The sequence below is a fragment of the Prionailurus bengalensis genome, chromosome B1 (genome assembly GCF_016509475.1).
Source record: "Prionailurus bengalensis isolate Pbe53 chromosome B1, Fcat_Pben_1.1_paternal_pri, whole genome shotgun sequence".
NCBI lineage: Eukaryota > Metazoa > Chordata > Mammalia > Carnivora > Felidae > Prionailurus > Prionailurus bengalensis.
This window is the reverse complement of record NC_057344.1, coordinates 136,799,702-136,822,397: the sequence shown is the minus strand read 5'-3', so window position 1 is coordinate 136,822,397 and position 22,696 is coordinate 136,799,702. Positions and strand designations below refer to the sequence as shown.

Sequence of the window (22,696 nt, the reverse complement as noted above, 5' to 3'; positions counted from 1 at the left end):
GGGAGGCTGGACTTCTACAGTTCCATAATCTGTTTCTCCTGTTAAATAATCCTCAGAGCCTAAAATGGAGAAGAGGAAGGACGGAAGCACAGAATGTATCTAGTTAGCAACATGTTGGGGCAACGAAATTCCCAATTTTCTTTTCTCTACACACTATTCTTGCTATCCAGGAAATCTCATCCATTTCGGTGGTTTCAAACACCACCTATATCTCAGTGACTTCAAGTTCTATATTGGAACTTCCTCCTAAGATCAAAATCTATTTATATAATTCTTATGAAACATTGTAACTTACACATAACATGTCTTAAATGTAACTTATTGTCCCTTTCAAATAACTGGTATATATTTCTTAAAAACAAAGACATTCTCTACCATAACTATCAAAACCCAGAAAATAATATTGATTCCATGTTACTATCTAACCTACATGAAGTTGTTCCTATTTTACCAATTATCCCAATAATGTTCTTTATAGGAAAAACAAATCTCTGATCAAATATCACACATTGCATTTAGCTGCCACGTCTCTTTAGTCTCATTTAATCTAGAACAGGTCCTTAGTCTATTTTTTTCATTACCTTGACCATTCTTTTAAATATCTTTTTTAAATTTTTTTAAATGTTTACTTATTTATTTTTGAGAGACAGAGAGAGAGAAAGTGAGCAGGGGAGGGGCAGAGAGAGGGAGACAGAGAATCCCAAGCAGGCTCCATGCTGTCAGCAAATAGCCCGATGTGGGGCTCCAACTCACTAACTGTGAGATCATGACCTGAGCCGAAATCAAGAGTCAGACACTTAACCAACTGAGCCACCCAGCTTCCCCATCTTGACCATTTTTTTAACTTTTTATTTATTTATTTGAGAGAGAGAGAGAGAGAGAGGGAGAGAGGGAGAGAGAGAGAGAATCCCAAGTAGGCTCTATGCTTAGCACAGAGCCTGAGTGGGACTTGATGCCACAGCCCTGGGATCATGACATGAGCTGAAATCAAGAGTTGGATGCTCAACCGACGGAGCCACCCAGGTGCCCCTACCTCAACCATTTTTAATGAAACTGGCAAACAATTTTGAAAATCTCTCAATTTGGTTTTACCTGAGAATTCCTCATGACTGTATTAAAGCTAGATTATTTGGCAATATTAACATGGAAGTGGTGTTATGTCCACTTCAGTACATCATGTTTAAGAAGCATATGATGTTCATCTGCTCCATTACTGTGATACTACCTTTCATCATGTGGTTTCTCCACTATAAAGTTGCTATTTTTCCTTTGCAGTTAATAAGTATTTTGTAGAAAGATACTCTGAGACTACATAAATATCCTGTTCTTCATCAAACTTTTACCAAGTAGCTTCTAACATTTATTGATGATTCTTGCAGGAATCAATATTACCATGACATTTACCAAATGGTAATTTTTCTGACTCCATCATTCTTTCTATATGTATCATTTGGCATTCTACTCTAATGCAGTTTTTCCTTTTTCCTATTTGTTTATATCAGTGTGGTCTCATGAATACCTGTGTTATTCAAGGGGTAAAAAGTTATTATGATCATTTAAATGCTCAGATTGTCCCAGTAGGAGTCATATAGTGCTTGTATATACAATAATAAACCCCCCCCCCCAAAATGATAGAATGAGTGAGCCCTCATTAAATGCCCTATCCAATCCCAGCTTTGAAAGAACTTATTGTGGGACTGTATCTCTGGCATTCTTTCTTACATATGTCATTTGTGTGCACTCACAAAAGTAATAGTAAATCATAGACTAACTGTATTAAGAATGTACTGTGTGCTGGGCAGATTGCTAAGCACTTTCCATGTATTACCTCATTTAATCTTTAAAAAATAAACTCATAAGATGGACATTATTTTTATAATGCCTATTTTACAACTAGGGAAACTACGCTTCATAGAGGTTAAACCACAGCCAAGAAATAGGAAAACTGGGGTTTGAACCCAGGTCATTTGCTTCCAGAGATTTTATCCTCTGAGACATTCTTAGGTCTTAGACTCTTAAAGAGTAGACAGAGACCATACTTGGTAAACACCCAAATGCCTACTTCCTAGACCTCCTTCTGCATTCAGAAGATCAGCCTAGGGGCGCCTGGGTGGCGCAGTCGGTTAAGCGTCTGACTTCAGCCAGGTCACGATCTCGCGGTCCGGGAGTTCGAGCCCCGCGTCAGGCTCTGGGCTGATGGCTCGGAGCCTGGAGCCTGTTTCCGATTCTGTGTCTCCCTCTCTCTCTGCCCCTCCCCCGTTCATGCTCTGTCTCTCTCTGTCCCAAAAATAAATAAACGTTGAAAAAAAAAAATTAAAAAAAAAAAAAAAGAAGATCAGCCTAGCGTAGTACTTGAGAGCACAGATACTAGAGTGAGGCCACCTAGATTCTATTGCATGTTCTTCCATTCATGAGCGGTATGATTTTGCCTTCCATGAGCTTCAGTTCCTTTCCATCCAAAACAGAAGTAGTAGTAAGAACATTTCACAGAACTGTTTTAGGAATTGAAAGGGATCATATAGGTGGAACGCTTGGCTTGGCAACTTGGCACATAGTAGGCATACGATAAATATGTTTTTTGTCTTAAATGCTAAAATGGTCACAGAAAATCTCTGCTTGTGATTTTTAACTTTAGCTACACCTATGCTATGATCATCTCTTTGATGTAGCTTTAAGTGTTTCTTCCAAGAAGCAAAAAATATTTATTGCTGCCAAATGACTGCTATGTTCTGACTTCAGAATGTCTGAGACCCTGAAAGCTTCTACATGAGTATCTTCAGATATTTTGCACCTAGTCCAAATCTGGCTTTCATTAGCCATTAAAATCGAAAGAAACTTTAAATCAAAGAATAAAAGAGACTTTTCCTAAGCTTAGCCTCACATTAGCATGTGAGAGAACCTGCATCAGCAAAAATCTTCTTTTTTTTAATCAACCTAAACCTCTGACTAAATTAATAAGAGTTGAGTGTGACCTTTAAAATGCTAAAAAATACAGTTCCCAGTATAATTCTTGTTCATCCCCGGACCGAACCATTCTCATAGTAAATTATGGCACTAACAGCTGGCTGCCAATGAAGTCAACTATTAATTGTATGTTCGCTGCACTGCCTGATATAAATCAATATGAGTAATGAGCAATTGTCCTCAGTCTATAGATACACAGATCCTACATTGCAAAATAATTTAAGGTTGGCTGTCAGCCTTCTCAGACTAGATGTCATTTGGTCTTTGCTAAAGATACAGCAAAAACGAATACACATTGAAAACCGCCTGATCTGTCTCTGCAGCAAACTTCCAGTCATCTCTATAAAAATGACAACAGAAATGATTTTTGATAGTGTATTAAAATAAATAACTTCTATATCTTTTAAACTCCCAATGGAATCTGAAGAATGGGCCTCAGGGTGTCACTGCTTTCTGATCTCACACTCTCAAAATTCCCTCTGTCCATGTCCTTCTACTTTTCCCATTCCTTCCTATTAAACCTGCTCCCCATATTCACAAAGGCCACCAGCCTCCCTGCTTTCCTGCTCCCCATTGTTACAGAACCTGATCTGGATCACCTGGCCGAAGAACCAAGCGGCACTCGGAGGGAGATCTTGGCAGGCAGGAGGTTTATTTCACGGGAGGCGGGTGGGGCCTCCTCTCAGAGGTCTGAGTCCCAAGCTAGCAAAAGCAGAAGGAACAATTTATAGTCTGTTACTTCCGCATTCCGCATTAGCAGTAATTTGGTGCGCTGTAAGCCGGGTAGGAAGAAGAACCCAGAAGGGGAGTCTTTGGTCCGGGACTGGAATTTCCCTATCAGTCCTGTCCACCATATTGTAACAGATTTTTCCCTATCACCATTACTACCTAGCTTCTTTTGTTTCTCTACCCAGTTTCAATCCCATGGACACTAAGGAAGGGGTAGTGACACTCTCATTTTACAATTGACCATTCTCACTTTGAGAATTCCTTACACTAAGCCACCCCAGTGTTCCTCATCTCTGACTCCAGGATGGCAGAATATTGCCAGGGAATTTAAGGAAATGCCACTGACAGAATCTATCGTACACCCACCTCCCCTAACTTTGATATGGCCTCCATACAATTCAACAATTTTTAAGTGCAGGTTCTGCAAAGTGGCTTCTAGGAGATCCTTTCATAATATGTTGATGAGTATTTAGTGTGGGTGGTAGAGTCCATGGTTATTTAAGCTTGAAAACCACTGGCTTAAATGAAGTTAAGCTCTCTTCTGCAGAATTTAGTAGAGCCAGGAGTGCAGTGGGGATTTCCAGAAAGGGATTATATATGCACCATTTCCCAAAATATTTGTCTAAGTAAACATTTTTTTCCCAGTACATCCATAACTCTAGTATACTGTGAAACAAGTTGGGGTATGATATAATAAGTCATCTCTTATTAACTCCTAACACATCTGTTCTGAACCATGTTAAATAGATTCTGGTACCAATTCCAACATGGGGGAGGGAAGGTGCTGCACCAACAAGCAATTCTCGGACACCGCCTAGACATCCTACAATTTAACACAATTCTGACAATATCTATCTAGAGATAGCATCAGATTCCACAGGGTAAGAGTTTACTCTTACAAGACTGCTCCCCCTCAAACTTTAGATTCCATTTGCAAGCCCAAGTTGTTACCTGTGCTTCTGACCAACTGGCTATAAATCAAAGGTTCCCATGACCTCCTCCTTGGGTTTGATTAATTTGCTAAAGCATCTCACAGAACTCAGAGAAACAATTTACTTGCTAGCTCACTGGTCTATTATAAAAGGATATGACTCAAGAACAGCCAGATGGAAGAGATGGCAAGGTATAGGTGAGGGCACTGAGCAAGCATGCAACTCTCCCAGTACCTCCATTTGTTCACCAACCAGGAAGCTCTTCAAACGCTTTTGAGTGTTAATAAATGCTTCATTTACATAGATATGACTGGTTAACTGATCGGCCATTGTTTATTTATTCAACCTCCAGGCCGTCTCTCCTCCCAGAAGGTTGGGGGTGTAACATTAAAAATTCCAACCCTCTAATCACATGGTTTTCCCCACGGGCAACAAACTCCCATTCTTAGGTGCTTTCCAAAAGCCACTGCATTAACATAACAAAAGACAACTTATACACTCTCAATACTTAGGAAATTCCAAAGGTTTTAGGAGCTCTGTGCCAGAAACCGTAGAAGACCAAATACGTTATTTATTAGTTTATATCACAATATCACACATGTATACTCTAAAAATTCCTGATCTATTCTTACCTCCCTGGTTGTAACAAATGACTTAATTTACACAGAAGCTGAAGACTTCTTCACTTGAACTCTTCAGTTTACCGGCTTTTCCCCTTCCATGTCTTTCTCTCTTTTCTCCTAAGCTGAAGAAGCGGTAGAAGTGCATGCTGGCAACTCACCTCATATCTTAACACTCCATTCCTGTACCCCATCTATAGAAACCTCCTTCATTTAGCCACCTCACTTCCTTACACTTGAATCTCATATCTACAAACATGTCAACACTCATCTTGGCATAAAAATCCTGTCAACCACCTATCTAACTGCCTGTGACCTCTCACTGTCCCCCTTCCTATACTTTGGCCACCACAAAACTATGTCAAAACTTTCTTGACTCCAGACCTTGGCTCATACTCTTTAGCCCAGATATGATTATTATCATCTTTCCCATCCTGAGTGCAATTCAACTCAGAACATTCCACAACCCAGGCAAACTAACAAGATCTCTTTTACTTCTACTCATCTAATACCTACCATGTTCTATTTTGTCTTATATTTTTAGAAGCTATATAGAAGTTTCTAAGTCATATTTGTTGAGCTATAATTTAAGTATATATGTTGAGAAATTTTGACAAATACATACATTTGTTAAATCATGACCATAATCTAGATATATGACATTTTTCCATGACTTCGAAAAGTTCCCTCATGACCCTTGGCAGTTAGTCTACCAGTCAGCATCATTTAATAATGATAAAATTATTAGCTCATCGGAATGACATAAAAATCATAAAGGCACATATATTTCAAAGCAAAGCTGCAAAATACATGAAAAAGTGACAGAATAAAGGTAAAAATGGATATTTCCAGTCACAGTTGGAGATTTTTAAAGTTAATTATGTTTTAAATAATTTTTTTAAGATTTAAAGCTGGGAAAAAAATTGTTAATACTTACCTACACACTTATCATTTGTTTCATTACTTTCTGTAGATCCAAGCTTCCATCTGGTATCATTTTGCTTGACCCTGAAGAAATTTATATATATATATATCTTGTCATGAAGATATGCTGGTGACAAATACTCTCACATTTTGTCTGAAAGAAGAAAACTTTTGCTTTTCCAGTTGATAGTTTTTCTAGATATATAATTCTAGATTGACAGCAGCACTTTAAAGATATCATTTGTCCTCTGGCATGCACTGTTGCTAACCAGAAGTCTGTTATCCTTTTTCTTTTTTAATGACTTTTTTAAGAGTAGTTTTAGGTTCACAGAATAATCAAGAGGAAGGTACAGAGATTTCCCATATGTCTTCTGCCTCCACACATGCACAGCCTCTTCTGTTATCAACAGAGCGGTATATTTGTTACATCTGATGAACTTACGGTGACACATCCTAATTACCCAGAGTCCGTAGTTTTTATTACAGTTCACTCTTGGTGTTGTACATTCTATAAATTTAGATAAATGTATAATGACATGTATCCATTATTATGTAGTATTTGACAAAATGTTTTCACTGCCCTAAAAATTCCCTGTGCTCTACCTATTCATCCCTCCCTCCACCCCAACTCCGGTTAACCACTGATTTTTCTACTGTCTCCATAGTTTTGTTTTTTCCAGAATGACATATAATTGCAACCATATAGTATGTAACCTTTTCAGATAGACTTCTTTCATTTAGTAACATGCACTTAAGTTTCCTCTATGTCTTTTCATGACTTCATAGCTCATTTTTTTGGCAGTGAATAATATTCCATTGTCTGGATGTATCATAATTCATTTATACTTTCACCAACTAAAGGACATCTTGGTTGCCTCCGTATGTTGGCAATAATGAATGAACTGCTATAAACATCGTGCATGGGTTTTTGTGTGGACATAAATTTTTATTCCTTTGGACAAGTACCAAAAAGCACAATTGTTGGATTTTATGTTAAGAATATGTTTAATGTAACAAACTGTCAAACTGTCCTCCAAAGTGGCTGTACCATTTTGCATTCCCACCAGCAATGAATGAAGAGCTCCCATTGCTACACACCTTTGTTAACATTTGGTGTTGTCAATGTTCTGGAGTTTGGCCATTCCAATAGATGTGTAGTGGTATGTCATTGTTGTTTTAACTTGCATTTCACTGATGACATATATGATGTGGAGCATCTTTTCATATGCTTATTTACCATCTGTATATCTTCTTTAGAGACCGTTAAGGTCTTTACCTCATTTTTTAATCAAGTTGTTTTCTTATCATTGAGTTTTAACAGTTCTTTGTATATTTTTGATAATGGTCTTTTATCAGATGTATTCTTTGCAAGTATTTTCTCCCAGTCTCTGACTTATCTTCTCATTCTCTTGACATTGTCTTTCACAGAGCAGAAATTTTTAATTTTAATGAAGCCCAGCTCACCAATTGTTTCTTGGATGTATTATACCTTTGATGGTGTATCTAAAAAGTCATCACCTGGCCAACAGACACATGAAAAGATGCTCAACGTCACTCCTCATCAGGGAAATACAAATCAAAACCACACTCAGATACCACCTCACGCCGGTCAGAGTGGCTAAAATGAACAAATCAGAAGACTATACATGCTGGAGGGGATGTGGAGAAATAGGAACGCTCTTGCACTGTTGGTGGGAATGCAAACTGGTGCAGCTGCTCTGGAAAACAGTGTGGAGGTTCCTCAAAAGATTAAAAATACATCTGCTCTATGACCTAGCAACAGCACTGCTAGGAATTTACCCAAGGGATATAGGAGTGCTGATGCATAAGGGCACTTGTATTCCAATGTTTATAGCAGCACTTTCAACAATAGCCAAATTATGGAAGGAGCCTAAATGTCCATCAACTGATGAATGGATAAGAAGATGTGGTCTATATATATACAAGGAATACTACTTGGCAATGAGAAGGAATGAAATCTGGCCATTTGTGGCAACGTGGATGGAACTGGAGGGTATTATGCTAAGTGAAATAAGTCAGGCAGAGAAAGACAGATACCATATGTTTTCACTCATATGTGGATCCTGAGAAAATTAACAGAAGACCATGGGGGAGGGGAAGGGGAAAAAAAAGTTACAGAGAGGGAAGGAGGCAAACTGTAAGAGACTCTTAAATATTGAGAACAAACTGAGGGTTGATGGGGTGTAGGGGAGAGGGGAAAGTGGGTGATGGGCATTGAAGAGGGCACCTGTTGGGATGAGCACTGGGTGTTGTATGGAAACCAATTTAGCAATGAATTATATTAATATAAAAAAAATGTTAAAAAAATATATAAATAAATAAATAAATAAATAGTCATCACCATACCTAAAGTTATCTAAGTTTTTTGCAATGTTATCTTCTAGAAATTTTATAGTTGTGCATTTTACATTTAGGCCTATCATCCATTTTGAGTTAATTTTTGTGAAGGGTGTAAGGTCTGGGTCTAGATTCATTTTTTTTTCATATGGGTGCCCAGTTGTTCCAGCACCATTTGTTGAAAAGACTCTTTGCAGGTCATCTGGGTGGCTCAGTCTGTTCAGCCTATGTCATTATCTCTCAGGTTCATGAGTTCAAGTCCCACGTTGGGCTCACTACTGTCAGTACAGAGCCTGCTTTGGATTCTCTGTCCCCTTCTCTCTGCCCCTCCTCCACTTGCACTGTCTCAAAAATAAATAAATGTTTAAAAAAAAAAGACTGTCTTTGCTCCATTGTATAGCCTTTGCTCCTTTGTCAAAGACCAGTTGACCATGTTTATGCCATGTTTATGTGAGTGTTTTTCTAAGCACCATATTCTGTTTTATTGATCTATTTGTTTATTCTTTCATCAATATCATACTTTTTTCCTATAGCTTTCTAGTAAGTAGGGGTTGTTTGTTTGTTTTAGTGGCAGAAGGACAGATTTTATCAAGCCCCTCAACCCTAGTTCTCTTTCTCCTACACAGTCTAGGTTCCCCCAGAGGTCTGGTAGGCAGCAATAAGACCCACTATGCAGCCAGCAGGGGTATCTCTACAGATAGTACAGGGTTTGTGATGTGCTGGTGCTTGCCACCTCCGAAAGGATGTTCCCACAGGATTCATAGCCACACCCAGTATGTGTGGTCAGCAACTCCTCTTTGCCTTATACTTGTGATAGGCACAGCCAGCCTTCAGAATGGTCTTGTCAACGTGGCCACCTCCAGCCACCACATCAACATAGTTCTATTGGCTGAAGAAATGACCTTGATTTCTGAGGTGGCTGAGGACAGCTTCACTTGGGTCTTCTTTGGTCTCAGGGTTGTGGGAGATGAAGTAGCATCATTCCCAGAGGCTTGGACCAACTTGCCAAGTCACCAAGCTTCTCCTCCAAACAATACACAATGGTGACCTTGGGCATAGTGCCCACTAGGAGCACATTGCCTATGTTGAGCTGGGCCTTCTTGCCACAGTACACAAAATAGCCAGTGTAGATGCCATTGGGGGTGATGAACAGCTCCTGCCACTTCTTAAACCAGTACAGATCCCAGAAGACTACCTCGGGGAGGGGTGCACCTCCACCCTGGTCATGAATGATGTCCTTCACGATGCCCCTGATGTAGCCCAACTGCTCTGCAAAGTCCATGGCAAGCAGACATGCAGCACCCTTGCCATGCTTCATGTGGGCATGGAACACTGAGCCAGCATCCTTCCTCTACCCCAGAATTATGTGGCCCATGGCAGTAGTCTGCTACCCCCATAGCTGGAAGAGCTCTAATAAGTTTTGAAGTCAGGTAGTGTCAGTCCTTTGACTTTCTTCTTCTTCATTATTGTGTTGGCTCTCTGGGTTTTTCGCCTCTCCATATAAATGTTAGAATCAGTCTGTCAATATGCACAAAATTACTTGCTGGGATTCTGATTGGATTTGCATCAAATCTATAGCTCAAGTTGGGTAAAACTGATACTACCACATATTGAGTCTTACTATCCATGAACATGAAAGTATCTCCTCCATTTATTTAGTTCTTTGTTCTTGTTAATCAGAGTTTTATAATTTTCCACATGTAAATCTTGTACATATTTTGTTAAATTCATACTAAGTATTTCATTCTTTGGGTGCTGATGTAAATGACATTAGGCTTTTAACTTCAAATTCCACTTGTTCGTTGCTAGCATATGGGAAAACAATTGACTTTTACATGTTAACTTTGTATTCTATAACCTTGCTATAACTACTTATTCCAGTCTTTTTGTCAATTCTTTCAGAGTTTCTATACAGACAATCGTGTCATGTACAAAGATAATTCTATTTCTTCCTTCCCAATCTGTGTATCCTTTATTTTCTTTGTTTGTCTTATTGCATTAACTAGAACTTCCAGTAGGATGTTAAAAAGGAGTCATGAGAGGGAACATCCTTTCTTTGTTCCTGATCATGGTAGGAAAACTTCTAGTTTCTCGTTAAGTATGATGTGAGCTATAGATTTTTTGTAGATATTATCAAGTTAAGGAAGTTCCCTTCTATTCCTAGGTTGCTCAGAGTTTTTATCATGAATGGGTGTTGTATTTTGTCAAATGCTTTTTTCTGTATCCATTGATTTGATCATGCAGTTTTTCTCTTTTAGTCTCTTGATGTGATGGATTACATTAATTGGTTTTTGAATGTTGAATCAGGCTTGCATACCTGCAATTAATCCCATTTGGTTATAGTGTATATCTGTGGTCTTTTTAATCTTTATTTCACTATACATAATGTGATCTGTTTCTCTAGTTGCTCTGAAAGTTTGCTTTTTGACACTGGTTTTCAGTAGTTTAATTGTGATATGTCTTGATCTTTATATTATTTCCTTAATGTTTATTTTACTTGCCATTTGTTGACTATGTTATATCTCTGGATTTGTACATTTTCTCAAATTTGGGAAATTCATTATCCTTACTTCTCCAAATTTTTCTTCTGTCCCATTATCTTCTTAGACTAGAATTACATTCATATTAGATTTCTTAATATTGTTCAGCCTTTTTTTTCATATTTTCTTCTATCTTTCAACTTCAATGTTTCCTATTTCTAGATTTTCAAGGTCATTACTTTTTCATATGCAAGATAAACCTGTCTTGCAAATTTTTTAATTTAAATCTACAGTTAACCACTGAACAATGCAGGGGTTGAGGAGTACCAATCTCCTACACAATTGAAAATCCGTGTATAGCTTTTGACTCCGAAAAAGCTTAGCTACTAATAGCCTACTGTTGACTGGAAGCCTTACTGACAACATAAAGAGTCAAGTAACACATATTTTGCATGTTATATGTTATTATATACTGTATTCTTACAATTAAGTGGCTAAAGAAAATAAGAGGTTTATTAAGAAAATCATGAGATAAAATGCGTTTTCACTACTCTACTGTATTTATTGAAAAAAATACACATATAAGTGGATCCATGCAATTCAAAACCTTGTTTTTCAAAGGCCAACTATATCCTTTAAAGTCCAAAAGTTTCATTTTGGTGGGGTTTTTAAAATATTTATTGAGAAACAGTGTGTGTGTGTGTGTCTGTGTGTGTGTGTGTGTGTACACACACACCCATTAGCAGGGGAGGAGCAGAGAGAACAGAAGAGAGAGAGAATCCCAAGTGGGCTCTGCACTGTCAGCACAGAGCCCAACATGGGGTTCAATCTCATGAACCATGAAATCATGACCTGAGCCAAAATCAAGAGTCAGATGCTTAAATGACTGAGCCACCCAGGTGCCCCATTCCATTTTTTTTTATCTTCCACTTTCATTTTCATTGTGTTCATGTTTTCTATTAAATCCTTAAAAATATTTATACTCGCTATGTTGAAGTCTTTGTCTGCTAATTCTATTACCTCTGTCATTTCTGGCTTTGTTCTATCGACTGATCTTCTAGTCATGGTTATGGTCACACATGTTTTTTCACATATCTAGTAATTTTGATGCTGGACATTGTGGATATTACACTGTTAAGGGCTAGATAATTTTGTTTTTGAAATTTGTCTTAATAATAAGATAAACTACAGCATAATCCTTTTAAGATTTTTTGTTTAAACTTTGTTCAGGTAGGTTTAGGAACTTTACTCTCAGATTAATTTAACCTTGTTATTGAGGTATGACCCTTCTGAGGCTTCTACTAATTGCCTCTAGTGTTCAATCAGATCTCTCTAATCTGGCTAGATGGAATTTGGTCATCTTTCTGCCCTATGTGAGCTATTAGATTTTTTTATTTTATAGCCCTCTTATGATACATATTTTTCTTCCTACTTCATAAACAAATGCAGTGATAGGTATTCATTCAAAGACATTGAGGGCCACCTATGCAGGTTCAAGACACTCTCTTGCTCTGCATTGTTTGTTCTTATCTGGTACTCTTTAAAAATTCAAGCTATTTTAGCCCCCAATCTTTGTCTCTTCAAATCAGTAAATGTAATGTGCCATGTCTGAGTTCCTCCTATCTCTGCCACCATTTAAAAATCGCCTCTAGAGACTGAAGCATTCACAGGGCTCATATTTTTCTGTTCTTTCAAGGATCACAGTCCCGGACTACCTGTTGTCTCGATTCTGCAATGTCTGAAAAGATTTGTTTATTTTGTCCAGATTGTTAGCTGTTTATGGTGGGAAGACAAGTTCTATACCATGGCAAGTCCTATCATGGCCAGAGCACATGTATAAAACTTTTTGCTCTATTAAATTTGAATAAATAGGTCATTTCATTGATTGACATTTCTTTTCCAAAATGTTTAATATCCTTAATACATCTTTAGATAAACATGTGCCTAAAGGAAAGAAGCATTTAAAGACAAAGATCTTTATGAGCTTCTCACAATGGATCTAATATGGTTTTCTTACCACAATCATGAGTACAAAAAGCAAGTCAAGGCAATTTTTATAACAGTATCTTCTCTTGGTTACAAAAGGAAGTTATTGGCTCTCCTCACCTGGAGGTTCAAAAAATCTGAACTCTAAGCACTTTTCTTAGTTACTGACTAGATTTCTATATCCATTTGATTGGATAACAGGGACTGAGGGAACGAAAATTGATGTTTAAAGGTATATACAAATAGGGAGATGGGAATTTCAGAATTATTTAATATGCATTTAAGCCTCTAATATTTGCTTCCACCTAGATCAGGCAGGTAACCTAGAAGGTTGAAAGGATAAGCAGGGGGACTTGAGGTAAACTGAGGCCCATCTCAAGAGTTCCAACAGACTACGGACATGTGGGATGCAAAATAAGTGTTTTCATCTTTCTGATTATTTAGCCCAAGATAGAAATCTTAGAAATGTAAATATTTTAGTGGCGCTGGGTGGCTCAGTCAATTAAGTATCCAACTTTGGCTCAGGTCATGATCTTGCAGCTCGTGGGTTCCAGCCCCACATTGGGCTCTGTGCTGACAGCTCAGAGCCTGGATCCTGCTTCCAATTCTGTGTCTCCATCTCTCTCTGCCCCTCCACTGCCCACACTCTGCCTCTCAGTCAAAAATAAATAAACATTAAAAAAAAGAAGTGTAAATATTTTATATGAAATCCCCCAACATATGAAATTTGGAAATTAATTTAAAACTTAAAAACATTCTAAAAACAGTGAGATTTAACCTCCTGGCCACCACTGCACTCTACTGCTCTTCTTCCATTCCTGAAATCAAACATTTCAGGGAACATTAATAATTAGGAGCAAAAACAATATGTAGCAACTCTATAGAGGACTTAAAGGGAAGGTTCAACAGGGGTTGAGATCACCATGTAAATGATCACAAGACATCTATAACAAGAACCTAATACCTTTTGTGGAGAAGGAATGTTCATAAGAGATATCTTGACATTAAATTTCCAAAAGGTTTTTATAATATTCCCATGAAAATTGTTATTAAAATTGAGTCACTTTAACATTAATGGGGAAGGATAAAAAGCTAACTTAAAAGAAAAAGGAAAAATTGGGTGGGAATAAGTGAGTATGCTTTTAATAGAATAGTTAGAAAAATATTAATGGAGGAAAGCTCTTACAAGTTGTTGAGGCATTATACATTGAAAACTAGTAAAATAACTGTAGAAAGTGTAGAAACTTTGGAAAGATATCATCAGTGCATGAATCAAAAGTGTGAGAGTGGAAGATAAGCTTCTCTAGCGTGAAACATTTGCTATCATCACTTCACATGTTTAAGTGTAGAAATTCAACATTAAACAGGTTGCTTATTCTTCTTAAATATTCTGTTTGCAGTTACAGTAAACCCGATCCAAAAGAGAAGCAGATCTAGAAGAGATGCATGGAAAGCCAAGCTTTCAGCTACTGGGTAACCAAAGAAACATTATCACATTTTTTGTCTCCTTTACATATAAAAGTAACTATTAATCAAAATGTTAATATAATATTAACAGCATTTTGAAAGCTGTATATAATGCCCCAAATTTAGATAAATTGAATATCTAAATACAATTTAGCGATCCTAAAGGCAAGATGGCGGCTTAGGAGGACGCTGGGCTCACCGCACGTCCTGCTGATCACTTAGATTCCACCTACACCTGCCTAAATAACCCAGAAAACCGCCAGAGGATTAGCAGAACGGAGTCGCCGGAGCCAAACGCAGACGAGAGGCCCACGGAAGAGGGTAGGAAGGGCGGCGAGGCGGTGCGCGCTGGCGGACTGGCGGGAGGGAGCTGGGGCGGAGGGGCGGCTCGCCGGCCAAGCAGAGCCCCCGAGTCCGGCTGGCAAAAGTGGAGGGGCCTGACGGACTGTGTTCCCACAACAAGCGCGACTTAGCGTCTGGGAGGTCATAAGTTAACAGCTCTGCTCGGGAAGCGGGAAGGCTGGAGGACAAAGGGAGGGAGAGCTGCTGAGCCCCCGGACGACAGAGCTCAGTTTGGTGGGGAACAAAGGCTCTCGCCAGCGCCATCTCCCCCGCCCATCCCCCAGCCAAAATCCCAAAGAGAACCAGTTCCTGCCAGGGAACTTGCTCCCTCCGAGCAAACACCCAACTCTGCTCTTCTGCGGAGCCAAACTTCCAGCAGCGGATCTGACTCCCTCCCGCTGCCACAGGGCCCCTCCTGAAGTGGATCACCTAAGGAGAAGCAATCTAAGCCTGCCCCTCCTGCCCCCGTGCACCTTGCCTACCCACCCCAGCTAATACGCCAGATCCCCAGCATCACAAGCCTGGCAGGGTGCAAGTAGCCCAGAAGAGCCACACCACCCCACAGTGAATCCCGCCCCTAGGAGAGGGGACGAGAAGGCACACGCCAGTCTGACTGTGGCCCCAGCGGTGGGCTGGGGGCAGACATCAGGTCAGACTGCAGCCCCGCCCACCAACTCCAGTTATACACCACAGCACAGGGGAAGTGCCCTGCAGGTCCTCACCACGCCAGGGACTATCCAAAATGACCAAGCGGAAGAATTCCCCTCAGAAGAATCTCCAGGAAATAACAACAGCTAATGAGCTGATCAAAAAGGATTTAAATAACATAACAGAAAGTGAATTTAGAATAATAGTCATAAAATTAATCGCTGGGCTTGAAAACAGTATACAGGACAGCAGAGAATCTCTTGCTACAGAGATCAAGGGACTAAGGAACAGTCACGAGGAGCTGAAAAATGCTTTAAACGAAATGCATAACAAAATGGAAACCACCACAGCTCGGCTTGAAGAGGCAGAGGAGAGAATAGGTGAACTAGAAGATAAAGTTATGGAAAAAGAGGAAGCTGAGAAAAAGAGAGATAAAAAAATCCAGGAGTATGAGGGGAAAATTAGAGAACTAAGTGATACACTAAAAAGAAATAATATACGCATAATTGGTATCCCAGAGGAGGAAGAGAGAGGGAAAGGTGCTGAAGGGGTACTTGAAGAAATAATAGCTGAGAACTTCCCTGAACTGGGGAAGGAAAAAGGCATTGAAATCCAAGAGGCACAGAGAACTCCCTTCAGACGTAACTTGAATCGATCTTCTGCACGACATATCATAGTGAAACTGGCAAAATACAAGGATAAAGAGAAAATTCTGAAAGCAGCAAGGTGTAAACGTGCCCTCACATATAAAGGGAGACCTATAAGACTCGTGACTGATCTCTCTTTTGAAACTTGGCAGGCCAGAAAGAATTGGCACGAGATTTTCAGGGTGCTAGACAGAAAAAATATGCAGCCAAGAATCCTTTATCCAGCAAGTCTGTCATTTAGAATAGAAGGAGAGATAAAGGTCTTCCCAAACAAACAAAAACTGAAGGAATTTGTCACCACTAAACCAGCCCTACAAGAGATCCTAAGGGGGACCCTGTGAGACAAAGTCCCAGAGACATCACTATAAGCATAAAACATACAGACATCACAATGACTCTAAACCCGTATCTTTCTATAATAACACTGAATGTAAATGGATTAAATGCGCCAACCAAAAGACATAGGGTATCAGAATGGATAAAAAAACAAGACCCATCTATTTGCTGTCTACAAGAGACTCATTTTAGACCTGAGGACACCTTTAGATTGAGAGTGAGGGGATGGAGAACTATTTATCATGCGACTGGAAGCCAAAAGAAAGCTGGAGTAGCCATACTTATATCAGACAAACTAGACTTTAAATTAAAGGCTGTAACAAGAGATGAAGAAGGACATTATATAATAGTTACAGGGTCTATCCATCAGGAAGAGCTAACAATTATCAATGTCTATGCGCCGAATACCGGAGCCCCCAAATATATAAAACAATTACTCATAAACATAAGCAACCTTATTGAGAAGAATGTGGTCATTGCAGGGGACTTTAACACCCCACTTACAGAAATGGATAGATCATCTAGACACGGTCAATAAAGAAACAAGGGCCCTGAATGAGACATTGGATCAGATGGACTTGACAGATATATTTAGAACTCTGCATCCCAAAGCAACAGAATATACTTTCTTCTCGAGTGCACATGGAACATTCTCCAAGATAGATCATATACTGGGTCACAAAACAGCCCTTCATAAGTTTACAAGAATTGAAATTATACCATGCTTACTTTCAGACCACAATGCTATGAAGCTTGAAATCAACCACAGAAAAAAGTCTGGAAAACCTCCAAAAGCATGGAGGTTAAAGAACACCCTACTAACGAATGAGTGGGTCAACCAGGCAATTAGAGAAGAAATTAAAAAATATATGGAAACAAACGAAAATGAAAATACAACAATCCAAACGCTTTGGGACGCAGCGAAGGCAGTCCTGAGAGGAAAATACATTGCAATCCAGGCCTATCTCAAGAAACAAGAAAAATCCCAAATACAAAATCTAACAGCACACCTAAAGGAACTAGAAGCAGAACAGCAAAGGCAGCCTAAACACAGCAGAAGAAGAGAAATAATAAAGATCAGAGCAGAAATAAACAATATAGAATCTAAAAAAACTGTAGAGCAGATCAACGAAACCAAGAGTTGGTTTTTTGAAAAAATAAACAAAATTGACAAACCTCTAGCCAGGCTTCTCAAAAGAAAAGGGAGATGACCCAAATAGATAAAATCATGAATGAAAATGGAATGATTACAACCAATCCCTCAGAGATACAAACAATTATCAGGGAATACTATGAAAAATTATATGCCAACAAATTGGACAACCTGGAAGAAATGGACAAATTCCTGAACACCCACACGCTTCCAAAACTCAATCAGGAGGAAATAGAAAGCTTGAACAGACCCATAACCAGCGAAAAAATTGAATCGGTTATCAAAAATCTCCCAACAAATAAGAGTCCAGGACCAGATGGCTTCCCAGGGGAGTTCTACCAGACGTTTAAAGCAGAGATAATACCTATCCTTCTCAAGCTATTCCAAGAAATAGAAAGGGAAGGAAAACTTCCAGACTCATTCTATGAAGCCAGTATTACTTTGATTCCTAAACCAGACAGAGACCCAGTCAAAAAAGAGAACTACAGGCCAATATCCCTGATGAATATGGATGCAAAAATTCTCAATAAGATACTAGCAAATCGAATTCAACGGCATATAAAAAGAATTATTCAGGGGCGCCTGGGTGGCGCAGTCGGTTAAGCATCCGACTTCAGGTCACGATCTTGCGGTCCGTGAGTTCGAGCCCCGCGTCGGGCTCTGGGCTGATGGCTCAGAGCCTGGAGCCTGTTTCCAATTCTGTGTCTCCCTCTCTCTCTGCCCCTCGCCCGTTCATGCTCTGTCTCTCTCTGTCCCCAAAATAAATAAACGTTGAAAAAAAAAATTAAAAAAAAAAAAAAAAGAATTATTCACCATGATCAAGTGGGATTCATTCCTGGGATGCAGGGCTGGTTCAACATTCGCAAATCAATCAACGTGATACATCACATTAACAACAAAAAAGAGAAGAACCATATGATCCTGTCAATCGATGCAGAAAAGGCCTTCGACAAAATCCAGCACCCTTTCTTAATAAAAACCCTTGAGAAAGTCGGGATAGAAGGAACATACTTAAAGATCATAAAAGCCATTTATGAAAAGCCCACAGCTAACATCATCCTCAACGGGGAAAAACTGAAAGCTTTTTCCCTGAGATCAGGAACACGACAAGGATGCCCACTCTCACCGCTGCTGTTTAACATAGTGCTGGAAGTTCTAGCATCAGCAATCAGACAACAAAAGGAAATCAAAGGCATCAAAACTGGCAAAGATGAAGTCAAGCTTTCGCTTTTTGCAGATGACATGATATTATACATGGAAAATCCGATAGACTCCACCAAAAGTCTGCTAGAACTGATACAGGAATTCAGCAAAGTTGCAGGATACAAAATCAATGTACAGAAATCAGTTGCATTCTTATACACTAACAATGAAGCAACAGAAAGACAAATAAAGAAACTGATCCCATTCACAATTGCACCAAGAAGCATAAAATACCTAGGAATAAATCTAACCAAAGATGTAAAGGATCTGTATGCTGAAAACTATAGAAAGCTTATGAAGGCAATTGAAGAAGATCTAAAGAAATGGAAAGACATTCCCTGCTCATGGATTGGAAAAATAAATATTGTCAAAATGTCAATACTACCCAAAGCTATCTACACATTCAATGCAATCCCAACCAAAATTGCACCAGCATTCTTCTCGAAACTAGAACAAGCAATCCTAAAATTCATATGGAACCACAAAAGGCCCCGAGTAGCCAAAGGAATTTTGAAGAAGAAGACCAAAGCAGGAGGCATCACAATCCCAGACTTTAGCCTCTACTACAAAGCTGTCATCATCAAGACAGCATGGTATTGGCACCAAAACAGACACATAGACCAATGGAATAGAATAGAAACCCCAGAACTAGACCCACAAACGTATGGCCAACTCATCTTTGACAAAGCAGGAAAGAACATCCAATGGAAAAAAGACAGCCTCTTTAACAAATGGTGCTGGGAGAACTGGACAGCAACATGCAGAAGGTTGAAACTAGAACACTTTCTCACACCATTCACAAAAATAAACTCAAAATGGATAAAGGACCTCAATGTGAGACAGGAAACCATCAAAACCTTAGAGGAGAAAGCAGGAAAAGACCTCTCTGACCTCAGCCGTAGCAATCTCTTACTCGACACATCCCCAAAGGCAAGGGAATTAAAAGCAAAAGTGAATTACTGGGACCTTATGAAGATAAAAAGCTTCTGCACAGCAAAGGAAACAACCAACAAAACTAAAAGGCAACCAACGGAATGGGAAAAGATATTCGCAAATGACATATCGGACAAAGGGCTAGTATCCAAAATCTATAAAGAGCTCACCAAACTCCACACCCGAAAAACAAATAACCCAGTGAAGAAATGGGCAGAAAACATGAATAGACACTTCTCTAAAGAAGACATCCGGATGGCCAACAGGCACATGAAAAGATGTTCAGCGTCGCTCCTTATCAGGGAAATACAAATCAAAACCACACTCAGGTATCACCTCACACCAGTCAGAGTGGCCAAAATGAACAAATCAGGAGACTATAGATGCTGGAGAGGATGTGGAGAAACGGGAACCCTCTTGCACTGTTGGTGGGAATGCAAATTGGTGCAGCCGCTCTGGAAAGCAGTGTGGAGGTTCCTCAGAAAATTAAAAATAGACCTACCCTATGACCCAGCAATAGCACTGCTAGGAATTTATCCAAGGGATACAGGAGTACTGATGCATAGGGCCACTTGTACCCCAATGTTCATAGCAGCACTCTCAACAATAGCCAAATTATGGAAAGAGCCTAAATGTCCATCAACTGATGAATGGATAAAGAAATTGTGGTTTATATACACAATGGAATATTATGTGGCAATGAGAAAAAATGAAATATGGCCTTTTGTAGCAATGTGGATCGAACTGGAGAGTGTGATGCTAAGTGAAATAAGCCATACAGAGAAAGACAGATACCATATGGTTTCACTCTTATGTGGATCCTGAGAAACTTAACAGGAACCCATGGGGGAGGGGAAGGAAAAAAAAAAAAAGAGGTTAGAATGGGAGAGAGCCAAAGCATAAGAGACTGTTAAAAACTGAGAACAAACTGAGGGTTGATGGGGGGTGGGAGGGAGGAGAGGGTGGGTGATGGGTATTGAGGAGGGCACCTTTTGGGATGAGCACTGGGTGTTGTATGGAAACCAATTTGTCAATAAATTTCATAAAAAAAAAAAAGAAAAAAAAAGAAAAAAAAGAAAAAGAAAAATAAATTAAAAAAAAAAGATGGGTTCAAATGATTAAAATAAATAAATAAATAAATAAATAAATACAATTTAGCACTTACACATTATTTCTTAGCTGTAGTCAAATACCTGGTTTTATGCATGAATTGAGAAGACAGTTCCTTTCTAATTTCAGGTTATTATCTGGGAATCAGAGCCTCTTGAGGGCCAAGCCCATGGGCTCCAAGACCTTCATCTACTTTGATAACAAACATTTGTGACTTTTTCTTTGCTTCCTATTGTTTTTCGCTTTCAAATAAACAAAAAAACCCAGTTATTTACTCTTGACTTTTAAAATTTTTTTTTCAACGTTTATTTATTTTTGGGACAGAGAGAGACAGAGCATGAACGTGGGAGGGGCAGAGAGAGAGGGAGACACAGAATCGGAAACAGGCTCCAGGCTCTGAGCCATCAGCCCAGAGCCCGACGCGGGGCTCGAACTCACGGACCGCGAGATCGTGACCTGGCTGAAGTCGGACGCTTAACCGACTGCGCCACCCAGGCACCCCATACTCTTGACTTTTAAAGATAATTAAAATGGTGGTCTTTTGACTCATAGTTTTCTTACTTTATAAGAAAAGAAACAAAAATTTAAAAAGTCATAGCAGTATAATACACGTTCCTATATTTAACCCAATTGTCTCTTCTTTAATTGAGAGGACTTAAGTTTCCTTACCCAACTTTCAATTTTCACCCAGCTCAAGAAGCTGGCCCACCTGTATCCTGTCACTTGCCCTTTCTAGGCCTGATTCATCTATTAAAGGAGGAATTTGAATTGGATTACCTCTGAGATTCTATCATTCAGTCCAAGTCTATAAAATTTCAACCAAAGGCAAAATCTGATTTGGATTTCCAAAAATAACAGCTTACAATGGAAATTGTTCTCTGAAAGAGTTATTACCTCTTCTAGGAAAAAAAAAATACTTTCAAATAACATTTATATACAAAATTTAATGTAGTTTTCAAACAGATATAAAATAATATTATCACAATAGTATGTTAAGAAAATTTCCAAATATACATAAAAAGTACTAGGCAGAACATCAATGCCCAGTTAATGGACCTACAAGTGACTGTGAGCCTTTCTAGGATTCTGCTGCAGTCAAGAGTACAAAAATATTAAACATCAACCCAAGAGACACAGAGTAAATAAAAATTAGCAAGAGTATCTTACTTTCATACAAAATTATAAGTTATGCACAAAATTCTAGTCCCCACAGCACAAAAAAGCAAGCCTTGGAGAAATACTATTTCAATAATAAATGAATGGGGTGGCTGAGGCCATAGTCTTTGAGGTTAAACTTTTCTAAAGTAAGACTGCTTAGTTTTAGTGACAAAGGGTGAAGGGGAAAAAAAATCAAAGTTATTATCATTTTAAATGGAATGGACAGCTTAAACATGAACTCATTAATCAAACCCTAGAACACCAGAGTTCCAATTGAAATTGGAAAGAGGTTTTTATAGAGCAAAGGAAGGAAGATAGCTAACATGGAAATTCTTACTTTCAAGAAATGAAACGGGCTGGAGAAAATATGTGTGTGTGTGTGTGTGTGTGTGTGTGTGTGTGTGTGTGTGTAATTTCAATGCAATTTGAGATAAGTTGAGATTTAATTTAGTGAAGATGTACCTGTTATTGTGTCCAGAACAATACTAGATATGACAGAAATGTTTAAAACATGGACCTTCTCCCCAAGATTTATACTCTGTCTGAGAGAAGTGTACATTCATGGATTAACAATTCAGAGTAAGCTGCTAAGAGAACAGAGTTATGGTGAGGTATAAATCTAACCTTCTAAACTTTTTTGATGGCATTGTTAGAGATGAACGATGCTTGACCCTTGTTCCTTATGTCACACATTCTTAATGAAAAC

General features: G+C 38.9%; 1 pseudogene; it reads right to left on the bottom strand.

Moving 5' to 3' along the window:
- Positions 1-9,130: 9,130 nt before the first annotated feature.
- LOC122468191 lies at positions 9,131-9,902 on the bottom strand (annotated as a pseudogene).
- Between the last annotated feature and the right edge of the window lie 12,794 nt (positions 9,903-22,696).